Here is a 12,611-nt window from a genome sequence, read left to right as displayed (position 1 = left end):
AACACTAATTATAATTGTGCTTATAATTATAAAACTTTTGTATAAGTTATCGATAATGGTTCTTTTAACATACCGAACTACTTGGTCACTTAATCTGCTTTGTCGGGAAGAGCTATTCTAAGAGCGCGTTCTGCCTCATCTTCGAAACGCCTAGTTTAGAATAGAGGCAGCTGATGAAGGAAAAGTTCCATATGTGGCTTGTCTGTTTCCTATGTGTTCATTCTGTTGTCCGTAAAAAAAAGTTCCTTTTTTGTGCCTTGTTTATGTTCCCGTTCCTTTTATGTCCACGTTTTTTTTTTACATCCTGTACCCGGATATGCATCTATATATACATGTAGATGTAGGTGTGTACATATATGTATGTATATATGCATATGCTCACATATCATATGTATTATATATATATATATATATATATATTGGGTTAGAAAAAAAGTGATCTAATGGATACAAATTAATTTATTAATTAATCAACCTATTAACCAACAATTGTTTCACACAAAGTAAACATGTATATATATATATATATATATATATATATATTCTGTATAATCCCAAAGTATCCTAATGTAATCCTTACTGTTCTCTGAAAACCCTGACGATTTTCCTTATAAGGTATTTAAAATACAAACGTATATTTTTATGAATGTTTTGTAATTTTAATCTTATTTGAGAAATGAAACAATTGTTGGTGAATATGTTGATTAATTAATAAATTAGTTTGTATCCATTAGATCTCTCTGTTTTCTAACTCAATGAGAAAGTCTGATATCTTACGATATTCTATATAATATATTTATTGAAGGTTTTTCTCTTCAAAATTGTTTATATTAAACCAGTGTATCTTGGATAAATATCCCCATAAGAGGTTTGAATATCTTCATTGTGACTAACATATATATATATATATATATAGAGAGAGAGAGAGAGAGAGAGAGAGAGAGAGACAGACAGACAGACAGACAGACAGACAGACAGATACAGAGACAGACAAACAGACAGACAGATGAATGTACATTTGTATGTGTTTATACATATATGTATATATCATGATACTACGTCCAACGTTTTGTCCCTATGTTTTGTTCAGGAGTGGGGGTCACCTGATTGTCTCCATTTATTGATTTATTAATGCTTCTGGGCTTAATGTAAATTCATAGCTACAATTTATTATATAATTTATCTAATATCATTGTCTGGTACAAACAGTGATGGTGGTGGTGGTGGTGGTGGCGGCGACGGTGGCGGGGGGGGGGGGGGGGGGAGATACGTGGGAGGTCATATAGAATTAATATATATATATATATATATATATACATATATATATATATATATGTATGCATATACTTGCGCACATAAACATACGTTTATAAATATGCATATATATATATATATATATGTGGGGGGGTGTAGATATACGCACACACAGACACGCGCACACACACACAGACACGCACACACACACACACACACACACACACACACATATATATCCGTGACAGAGCTTCTTTTTCTATATTTGCGCGTACGTATGGGCAGGGTGTATATGTGTGTATATTTTGCGTGTGTTTGTGTGCGTGTGTACGAGCATGAGTGTGTGTGTGAGTGTGTACGTGTGTGTGCACGCACGTGTGTGTGTGTGTGTGTGTGTGTGTGTGTGTGTTTCAAACAAGTACAGTTTAGTTTTAAATGTTTTCAAGTCTAAACTATCGCAACAATTTGATTAACTTCCAATTCTAACGAACTGTTCATTTCCATAGAATCTATAAATTCTTGAACGTTCTATGAACTTGTCTCACTTTTCTGAAATACTCGAAATAAATTGCTGACTGGCATGAAAACGTTCTGGAATTATTTAGCTGTCAAATGGAACACTGCAACAAGATAATGGTATATAGTAACGAACGAAGAATTTTCGCATCGCATCGAATAGTTCTGTGTAGTTTTCCAATTTCCTTTCTTTTGCTTCCAAAATTCTTCGACAAGACTCACCAGCAGCACCGAAATGCGTTGTTTGAGATTGAAACGATGCCTGGCGGACAGGCTGAATGCGCTCGCTTATTACGTACTGAGTAGTAGTAGTAGTAGTAGTAGTAGTGGTGGTGGTGGTGGTGGTGGTGGCGGCGGTGGTGGCAGTTGCACCAGCAGCACCAGCAGCACCAGCAGCACCAGCAGCACCAGCACCATTTCAGCACTAGCAACAGCAGCAGCAGCAGTAGTAGTAGTAGTAGTAGTAATTTAGTCTCAGGCCTATCCTAAACGAACAGATCTATGATCAAAAGCGTTCCATCTGTGACAAACTTTTCTATGAAGTTACTCACACACACGTCTCGGCACTAATGATTGTATACAACCTTCCCGTACTCTGTAATTTTGACCCCTATCTGACTCACAAGGCAAACCCACCAACCTCCTTTTTCTATAACACATTATAGTCTTTCTTCTCGATAACATGACACAAAATTTGATAAGGTATCTTAGAACAGCGAGAATCCAAACTATTATGGATCTATTCATTCTTTATACGTCTTGGCAAATTCGAACGTGAATAACTCATCATCGGAGAACTCCTCCTCCTTTTAGAAGATGTGTCTTCATAAGCACACATTGTTCATCAGTGTAAGTGGACTTTGAGACACCGAGGTTTTTCGACCTCTTTGTATGTCTCGTCAGTCAAAGCCACCCCGAACTATAGGAATCAACAAAGAAATTATTTTGTGATGCGTGCTGATGTCTTCCAAACAGATTATAATTCATGGAGTGGACACAGAACAGCGAGAATCGGAACAATAACGTATCTATTCATCCTTAATACATTCTGGTGGATTTGAATGTGAATATCTGAGCGCTGTTGTTTCTCATTAACAGCCCCTACCTTTACGCCAGTGATTCCCAAACTTTCTCAGGCTGCCGCCCCCTTGGTTCTTAGACCACATTCCTAGTGCCCCCACCCCACCACCGCTACCACCACTCACCATCACAGACTTAAACCATTTTCTGCAGTAAATTCAAAACAACTGTATCTCACGAATAAAACTTAATCTAATTAACTCTTTATTTTGTTTATTTGTATGTATGTGTTTATTTTTATGTATGTGTTTGTATGTATGTATTTATGTTTGTATATACGTATGTACATTTGCATATGTTTGTGTGTGTGCATGTGCGTGAGTTATATTAGAAACAGAATGTATGTAATTCTAATTTTGAGCACTCCACAGACACGCCTACCGTGGACGTAGTTGTCAGGGAGATTTTGTGTGACACACCGATTGTGACAAGGCTGGACCATTGACATATACTAAGATGAGTCTTAAGATGAGTCTTAAGACTAGATACAAAGCCACTTTGCGTGGGTGAAAGGTATAATTCATCTAATTAAGACTAGGTTATTACTGGTACAAATTTTATCAAACATTTAAGGGATGAAGAACAGTCGATCTAGGAGTGTGTGTGTGTGTGTGTGTGTGTGTGTGTGTGCGCGCGTATGAGCTCGCGTGCGTGCGTGTGTATGCGTGTGTTCCAAGAGTCTTACTCAAGTCAGTGGGTTAAACAGCTTTGTGTCACAAAGTTAATCTTGTAATAAATCAAAATTAGAATTACATTCTGTTTCTAATATAACTCACGCACATACATACACACACACACACACACACACACACGCACGCACACACACAAACTTATGCAAATGTACATACATAGATACATACATAGAAACACATACATAGATACATACATACATACATACATACATACATACATACAAACTTGTACATTATACATGCATACAAACATATATACATAAATATATACCTACAATATATGCTCGCTGTCTCAAGTGGAGTATGTTGTCTGATTAATGTCGATACATTGAATAAATAAATGCATGATACTGAAATTCTTGCCATCAATAAATGTAGATAGGAGAGGCTATTTATTATTTATTGTTCACAGAAAACAAGGTCAAGATTTACATGGAAAAGTGCGGGGAGGGGGTTGTTACTCGTCTCCCCCCCTCTCTCTCTCTCTCTCTCTCTATCTATCTATCTATCTATCTATCTATCTATCTATCTAGTTATCTATCTCTTTATACGTTAGTATAGTTCACATATATATAGAGAGTTATGCATATGTGTTTGTGTGTGTGTGAATTAATGCATGTGTGTATGTATATGTATATGTATGTATGTATATATGCATAAATGCATAAACATACGTATATATATATATATATATATATATATATATATAGAGAGAGAGAGAGAGAGAGAGAGAGAGAGAGAGAGAGAGAAATAGACAGACAAATAGATGTGTATATATATATATACATATACGCGTGTGTGTATGTGTACCTATGTATGTGTATGTCTATATATATATATATATATATTTATATATATATATATATATATATATATATATATATATATATATATATATATATAATATAGGCATATATACATACATATATGTACATACTGACATATATATGTATGTATATATATATATATATATATATATATATATATATATATATATATATATATATATATATATATATATATATGTATGTATGTATGTATATATATATATATATATATATATATATATATATATATATATATATATATATATATATATGCATACATGGGTACAGGACGTCACAAAACGTAAACATGAAAACCGAAATACGAAAAACAACATGAAATACGAAGATAAACTTTTTTGCGAACAACGAGAGAAACAAATGGAAAACAAGACAAGTAACATAAAGAACGACCCTTCATCAGTTGTCGGCTGTTTATCTACTTCACATTTCGAGCAATATAATACACATATATCTATTCATAAGTAGATGTATCTCTAGATAGATGTGCGTGTGTGTGTTTACATACATGCATACATACATATATGCATGCATATATGTAGAGATATATATGTATGTATGTATACTTCCATCTTCTACTTACATTCCTTTCCTATTTATTCTAAGATGGCTGCGGATAACTGCGCGTGTAAATAAAACTGATTGATATCGAGATTAAGATAGCTTTGGTTTTTACATCCGGTTTAATTATTCACTCCTTTTACTTTTATAAAATAAAATGAAACATATTTTTCTTCTAACAATTTATCTTTCATTTTGAAATATAAAAGAACAATATTGAAATACAAACAAATAATGTCATGATTAACCTATATATTTTATCGATTCATTAATACCCCAGTTGAATACATATTTTAATTTCATGAACCTCAGGGGTACAATTTTCAAACTTTAACGTAAATGGATAATTATATTTGTGTAATTATAGAAAAAAGTTGAGAGTTCGGTTCGCAAAGTTGTAATCATAGTCATGCAGAGTATGTCAGTTTTCTAGTTAATAACATTATGAAGAACACATTTATTTCAGTCGTTTATCTTTCTGATCAAAAGCTCTGACAGTTCATTTGTGCATCACTATATTAGGTTCCTGTCATAGTAGTGGCCTTGACATTTTTATTAGGGTTTAACGCCACAGAGGAATGCAGTTCAATTTTGAACATAATTAATGTGCTTGCATTCTAAGATAGCTGGGTCTAACAAATTGCTTTCAAATTTTAACGCAAGGTCAGCAAGTTCGGCGGCGGGGCTAAGTTGATTACATCGATCCCAGTATTCAACTGTTATTTATTTTATCGACCCCGATAGGATGAAAGACAAAGTCGACCACGGTGAAATTTGAGCACGGAACGTAAAAGCAGGAGAAATGCTAAGCATTTAATCCGGCGCGGTAAATCTTCTGCCAGCCTGCCGCCTCATAGCTGAGTCTAATATATTAATATATTGAGGAATTTCTATGCGTAAATGGCTTTAACATTTTGTCTTGTGATATAATGGCCTCCAAAGAAAGAAGTCTGTCTTACTGTGGATATTAAAATTCCAATTGCTATTTTTCATAAAGCAGACATTTCTTATTCTGAAATTCATGAAGAAGAATTTTCGTCCCCCCTCTCTCTCTCTCTCTCTCTCTCTCTCTCTCTCTCTCTCTCTCTCTCTCTCTCATAAAGAAAATAGATCTACACATCCAGAAAACTGGTTCGACTTCAAATAATAAAGGGCCTGGCAGGGTTAGAACTAATATCGTGTTGAGTCAAAAGTTTTGCAATATTTTGGTAATTTATTTTCTCTATTCGACAAGTTACAACAAAAGCAGCCCAGTATTCAAAGGCGAGGCCATCGTATAGTACCACCGAGGCGAAGAATTGCTTTACTGAAGCCTCCACCTCTTCTCGGTTGATGAAGCATCGCGAGCGCAGGAAGTCAGTCATGGATTGGAACATGTAGTAATCCGAGGGACCTAGGTCTGGACTATAAACTGGGCGTGACATCAGTTCAATTCCCTCCAGTTTTAGTCGATTACATCGACCCCAATACGTAACTGGTACTTAATTTATCGACCCCGAAAGGATGAAAGACAAAGTCGACCTCGGCGGAATTTGAACTCAGAACGTAAAGACAGACGAAATACCGCTAAGCATTTCGCCCGGCGTGCTAACGTGTCTGCCAGCTCGCCGCCTTATATTAAGAAATTATTAATAAAAATCAATAAAAGCATCGGTGGGGGGGGGGGGAAGATTTGTAAGTAAACAAAAACCGATGACCTCTCGTGTCCAGGATTTGAACCTGGATTACCACGGACACAACTAGGTAGAGGTACTTACCACTAGATAATCAAGACCAATAAATCAGCCCGTTCAAAAAGTTTTAAATTATGTATATTTAGAATATTGGTGGCAGAATAAGATTACTTCCTGGCGTGAAGAAACAATTTCCTGGAGAAAACAAAAACAAATTAATCTTTCAACAAAACAATACATCTGCTCACACTGCAACAGCAGAGTCATGCTCGCGACAAGAAAAACTTTCAAATCTAAAATTATATGTAAAAGAAATAACAACAACTTAAACAGAAATCGCTGCCATATCACATTGTAGTATATTAATAAAATCAATAATAATAGATTGGCCGACCTTCCGTGACTAGGATTCGAACCTGGGTTGCCACCGCCACAACATGGAGTCCTAGCCATTAGACGATCACGACCAAAAGACAAGTGACCGGGTAAGTTCTTCAATTATGGATATGTAGGATATTGGCGGTAGAACACGATTGCTTCCCAGCGTGTAAAAAGCAATTCCTCCGACGATAAACGAACAAAGATTAGACTAGCCGATTTGCCGTAACAAGGATTCGAACTTAGGTTGTCATGGCCACAATATAGAGTTCTAACCACTAGACGATCACGGCCGAGAGTCGAGCTACGGTGCCCACTTTTCAATTATCTATATCTAAAATACTGGCGGTAGAATGTGGTTATTTTCCCGCGTAAACAAAGCAATTCCTCGAAAACACGAACAGAGTAATTTTTTCAACGAACCAGTTCTCTCCACACTACAAACGCATCCTGAAAATAGTTCGTGAAAAACTCAGTGAATATCACGTTGTGGACAAATCAGTGTTCAAGTTTGAATCGCGTAGAGAATATTTTGGCATGCAATGGGGACGATCTTGTTACAAGAAGTTTTGTCTTCTTTGATAAATTTTTAGAAACTGCATTGACCCCAGTGCTCAACTGGTGCTTATTTTATCGACCCCGAAAATAGCCAGCACGCAAAGTCAATCACTAAGAAAATTTTGAAATATGAAATTATATATAAAAGTAATACAAACAACGTAATGAGATATAGCTGCGATATTGTGTTGCAGTATATCAAGAAAATCAATAGAAGTAGAAAAACAAAAGGTACGAAAACAAAAATTAGATGACCTGCCGTGACCAGGATTCGAAACTGGATTACTACAGACACAACATCAGAGTCCTAAGAACTTGATCCTCACATCCAATACGACAGTTGTTACGAATGACTTTAAATTATGTATTTATAGAATATTCGCGGTAGAATGAAATTACTTCCGTGCGTCAAAAAGCAATTTCCTGGAGAAATGAAAATCAAAGTAATGTTTATAACCACCAAAACATGGCCGCTCCGTTAGAACCGAAATTACTGTTATTTTAACACCAGGAGTACTCCTCCTCCATCTTGTTTTCCGATTCAATCAGCATCCGATATTCGGCGATATGCATTGCTTCTCAGTATAGTTACTGCTTTCATCTCTTATACAGATCTAACACGCTAACTTGCTTGTTGCAAGATCAGTGGCTGGGTGTCATTTGTTTTCTATTTATTATGAGCTGGAGTGAACTACTGCTATCTCTAGCGGACAAGTATCCATCGCAGAGGATGACCATAAAGAGGTCGAGACCGTACGGTCTGGTGATCTCGTGGCTGGATCATGGTAGGATTCACTCCCCTGCTTGCAATATATATCGGATACAGATTGCATCGAATAACCAGCTACAGGAGGATTTCCCATGGGCTTAAAACAACGGTAACGTCGCTTTCTACGGAACAGCCATGTTGAAGTGGCATTAAACATTGCTTCTCAGTATAGTTACTGCGTTCATCTCTTATAGAGATTTTCTAATTAGCTAAAATCAAAGTAATTTTTCAACAAAGCAACACTTCTCCACACTGCAGAAGCAAATGAAAAGTAATTCTTGGAAAATTCCTTGAATATCGTATTTTGGACATGTCAGAGCTCAATTTTAATCGCGTGTAAAATATTATGACATGCTCTGGGCATGATCTTGTCACAAGAAAATTTACCATCTCAAAACTCTGAAACACGAATGGGACAACGGCGATATTTCTTGATGCAAGAAAATGATAATCCGGTAGTTTGCCCAAAGAAAGGAAACTGATATGTTATTCCATATTAATCTATAGATTTATTTCTGCATGTTCTTGTGGGTGTTTTTTATGAATTTGTAATATGTAATAATAAATTAATCTTTTCTACTTTGGTACAATGCCTAAAATTTTTCTGGGAGAGAGTAAGTCGATTATATCAACTCCAATGCTCAAATGGCACTTATTTTGTCACCCAATAGGATAAAAAGTAAAATAATACTCGGCGAAATTTGAACGTAAAATGGGGAAAATGTCGAAATGTTGCGAAGCACTTTGCCCGGCGAGCTAACGATTCTGCCAGTTCACCAAGAAAAATATTGGTTTCAAATTTTGTCACAAGGGCAACAGGTTCGAGGAAGGGGCTAAGTCAGTTACATCGACCCCAATGATCAACTAGTGCTTATTTTTTTCGACCACAGAAACATGAAAGCCAAAGTCGACCTCGGCGGAAATTGTTCACCAAGAAAATTATTAAGCAGCGGTTGCACTGTTTTGGCCAAGTATGGTAACGATGATTCAGATTGGTTGCAGAGAGTCCTCTAAATCATAGACGAGGTGGAATCCCAGCATGGGATGTATATTCCTCTGCAGCCATTAGTGTGTTTACATGTCGTGAACAGTCAATTACTGCATTGGTATACCTAAAATTGTTTGAGATACGATTACTTCCCAGCGTGAAGAAACAATTTCCTATAGAAAACAAGACCGAAGTCAGTTTTCGACAAAGCTATATTACGGCCCACAATTCAAAAGTGGAGTGATGCTGGCGAGTAGAAGAACGTTGAAATCTAAAATTGTATAAAAAAAGTAATACAAATAACTTCAACAGATATCGCTGACATATCACATCGTACTCGATTAAGAAAATCAATAAAAAATAGATATTATGAAAAATAGCGTAGCTGAAATGCCGTGACCAGGATTCGAACCTGGGTTACCACGGCCACAACGTGGGGTCCTAACCACTAGACGATCACGGCCGACAGACCAGCTGCTGCATTAGTTTCTTAATTATCTATATCTAGAATATTGGAGATAGAATACGATTATTTCCCAGCCTGAACAAAGCAATTTGTTTCGGACAAAATACAAAATAATTCTTTTTCCACGCAGCAGTTCTGTCCATGCTACAAAAACAAGCAGAAAATAGGTCGTGAAAAACTCAGTGTTTATCATGTTCTGGACAAATCAGAGCTCAAGTTTGAATCACGTGTAGAATATTTTTGCATCCATTGGGTACGAGCTTCTTACAAGAAACTTGCCTTCTCTGATGAATTTTGGGGAACTGTGAAATGGGAATCGCGTTGGAATTGATAGAAACGTAATGTAGATATAAATATTATTTTCAAATATTGCTACAATGCCAGCAATTTCCGGGAAGGAAGTAAGTCGATTGCATTCACCCCACTACTTAACTGGTACTTATTTTATCGACACCCAAAGTATGAAAAAGAGCGTCTATCTCGGCGGAATTAGAGCTCAGTACGCGAAAGACGGACGAAATGCCGCTAAGCACTTTGCTCGGAGTGCTAACCATTCTGCCAGCTTGCAACGACAAACACGAAGAAAACTTTGAAATATAAAATCTTTACATATTAATTTGACATGGATGATTCCTTCTTGTCTTGAGATTCACTGTCAAATGGCTGGGTGGAATTACTCTCTCTCTCTCTCTCTCTCTCTCTCTTCCTCTCTTTCTCTCTCTTTACTATTTTACTCTTTTACTCGTTTCAGTCATTTGAATACGGCCATGCTGGAGCACCGCCTTTAGTCGAGCAAATCGACCCCAGGACTTATTCTTTGTAAGCCTAGTACTTATTCTATCGGTGTCTTTTGCCGAACCGCTAAATTACGGAGACGTAAACACACCACCATCGGTTTTCAAGCGATGTTGGGGGGACAAACACAGACACACAAACACACACACATGTATCGACGATCGCTGAAACCAAACCAGCCGGGTTAAAGGCTTTTAAATTATGTATATCTAGAATATTTGCTATAAAATAAAATTGCCTACAAGCGTTGAAAAAGCAGTTTTCTGGACAAAAGAAAATCAAAGTAATATGTTATTCTATATTAATCTATAGAGTTATTTCTGCATGTTCTTGGAGGTGGGAGGGTTTTCATGGATTTGTAATATGCAATAAGATAATCTTTTTCTATGGTATACACAAGGCCTGAAATATTTCTGGGAGGGAGTAAGTCGGTTATATCAATACTATTGCTCACCTGGTACTTATTTTATTGACTCGAAAAGAAATGAAAAATAAAATAGTCCAGGGCGAAATTTGAACCCAAAATAGGAAGACAGGTGAAATACCGCTAAGCATTTTGCCCCGCGAGCTAACGATTCTTCCAGTTTCCAAGAGTAATATTAAGCACCGGTTGCACTTTTTTGGCCAAGTATGGTAACGATGATTCAGAATGGTTTCAGGAAGTCCTCTGCAGTGGACGAATCAAGATTTGAACATTGTAATGGTACCACAAAACGTTGCCTTCACAAAACCGATAAAAGATTCCTCTCTGAGTCTATTTCAAAAGCTATGAATTTTAGACAAGGTGGAATCCCAGTATGGGAGGTATATTCCTCTGCAGTCGTTAGTGTGTTTACATGCCGTGAACAGTCAATTACTGCATTGGAATACTTAACATTGTTAGAGATACGATTACTTCCCAGCGTGAAGAAACAATTTCCTGGAGAAATCAAAAACAAAGTAATTTTTCAACAAGGCAATATTCCGCCCCACAATGCAAAAGCGGAATCAGCTCGCGACTAGAAAAACTTTGAAACCTAAAATTATACATAAACGTAATATAAATACCTTAAATAGATGTCTCTGTGATATCAAACTGCAGCATATTAAGAAAATCAATGAAAAGAGAAAAAAATGTATCAAAAATATATTATCCGAGCTGCGGTAACTAGGATTCGGACCTGCTTTAGACGGCCACAACGTGAGGTCGAAACCACAAGACGATCACAGCCGAGAGACCAACAGAGAGACTTTAATCATCTATATCTAGAATATTGGCGATAGAATACGATTATTTCCCAGCGAGAACAGGGCAATTCCTTGAAAACAGGAACAAAGTAAATTTTTCGACGAAGTAGTTCTCCTAGAACACAAAATCATTCTGAAAATAGTTCGTAAAAAACTCAGTGAATATCGCGTTCTGGACAACTCAAAGGTGGATCTGAATCACGTAGAGAATATTTTGGCATGCACTGGGTACGATCTTGTTACAAGAAACTTGCCTTCTCTGATGAATTTTGGGAAACTGTGAAATGTGAATGGCGTTGGAATTGATGGAAACGTAATGTAGATATAAATACTGGTTTCAAAAATGGCCACAAATTGTTTGAGATACGATTACTTCCCAGCGTGAAGAAACAATTTCCTATAGAAAACAAGACCAAAGTCATTTTTCGACAAAGCTATATTATGGCCCACACTTCAAAAGCAGAGTGATGCTCGCGAGTAGAAGAACGTTGAAATCTAAAATTGTATATAAAAGTAATACAAATAACTTCAACAGATATCGCTGCCATATCACATCGTACTCGATTAAGAAAATCAATAAAAAATAAATAAGTATGAAAAATAGCGTAGCTGAAATGCTGTGACCAGGATTCGAACCTGGGTTACCACGGCCACAACGTGGGGTCCTAACCACTAGACGATCACGGCCGAGAGATCAGCTGCTTCCCGAGTTTCTCAATTATCTATATCTAGAATATTGGAGATAGAATACGATTATTTCCCAGTCTGAAGAATGCAATTTGCTTCGGACAAAATACAAAATAATTTTT

General features: G+C 36.5%; 2 non-coding genes across 2 annotated transcripts; both read right to left on the bottom strand.

Moving 5' to 3' along the window:
• Positions 1–9,705: 9,705 nt before the first annotated feature.
• Trnah-gug (transfer RNA histidin (anticodon GUG)) lies at positions 9,706–9,777 on the bottom strand. Its single transcript has one exon. It is a non-coding gene; the product is annotated as a tRNA-His (tRNA).
• Positions 9,778–12,417: 2,640 nt separating this feature from the next.
• On the bottom strand, positions 12,418–12,489 carry Trnah-gug (transfer RNA histidin (anticodon GUG)). Its single transcript has one exon. It is a non-coding gene; the product is annotated as a tRNA-His (tRNA).
• Between the last annotated feature and the right edge of the window lie 122 nt (positions 12,490–12,611).

The sequence above is a fragment of the Octopus bimaculoides genome, chromosome 1 (assembly GCF_046866305.1).
Source record: "Octopus bimaculoides isolate indiv1 chromosome 1, ASM4686630v1, whole genome shotgun sequence".
NCBI classification, from domain to species: Eukaryota; Metazoa; Mollusca; class Cephalopoda; order Octopoda; family Octopodidae; genus Octopus; species Octopus bimaculoides.
Note: the sequence above shows the minus strand (reverse complement) of the source record. Positions and strands in the feature narration are given on the sequence as shown.